This window comes from Sinocyclocheilus rhinocerous, unplaced genomic scaffold (genome assembly GCF_001515625.1).
Source record: "Sinocyclocheilus rhinocerous isolate Xijiao unplaced genomic scaffold, SAMN03320098_v1.1 scaffold299, whole genome shotgun sequence".
NCBI classification, from domain to species: Eukaryota; Metazoa; Chordata; class Actinopteri; order Cypriniformes; family Cyprinidae; genus Sinocyclocheilus; species Sinocyclocheilus rhinocerous.
Genome location: NW_015652998.1, coordinates 3,539,193 through 3,540,093, shown reverse-complemented (window position 1 = coordinate 3,540,093; position 901 = coordinate 3,539,193).

Here is a 901-nt window from a genome sequence, read left to right as displayed (position 1 = left end):
AATACAATTTGTAAGGAAAAATGCATTAAATAGCGAAGTATTTCTGGGGAAACTTTTTAAAGGAAAACACACACACGCGCACTCTTTGCACTCTTTGCTCTCGGTGAGTCAGCAGCATCCACAACTGAACAGAACAAAAAGTGATGAACTTGAAAATTGTTTATGAGCGAGTGCACTTGCTAAATGAAGGCGGATTGTATAAAATGGATTTTTAAAAAAAACATTTATTATAGTGATGGGAAGTTTGGATCATTTTACCGACTCGGACCTTTGAGTCTCGTTCAGCAAAATGAACGAATCTTTTTTCGAGTCATTTCGTTCATTTTAGCAAAATATATTTAAAATGTTACGTGTTACTTCCCTAACACGTCTACTACTTACGCAAACGTTGATCACACTACAAACAAGACAAAACTGCTATAAGAAACAGAAAAGATTAATTCATTGTTTAGCTGGGTCTTCAGTCTATGATTAGCTCACCTCAACTCTTATCTGACAAGTCTTCGGGTTTGAGTCGTTCGTTCGTCACGTGACGTGACAGCCCCATAAACTTAGCCAATGCAGAATTGATTAGTCCATCTCGAGTCTTTTGAATCGTTCGATCTTTTGTCACATGACGTGACAGCATTGGATAGAGAAATTAGTTAATTTACAAGCTTCCTTACAAACGGGTGCATAGTTATTATTATTATTATCATCATTATTATAATTATTATTTACTCTTACAGTTACGTGATGCGTTTCTGGTCTCAAATTGTAGCTTTTTACTTCTTACAGTTTATAAATGTGTGAATTTCTGTCATGATGGTTCTTTTCCATAACACTGAATGTTGTAACAAAGGTAATAAAGAGTTGGTTATTATTATTAAGTCTCTTTCCGGCTCAGACTGCATTGGTTAAA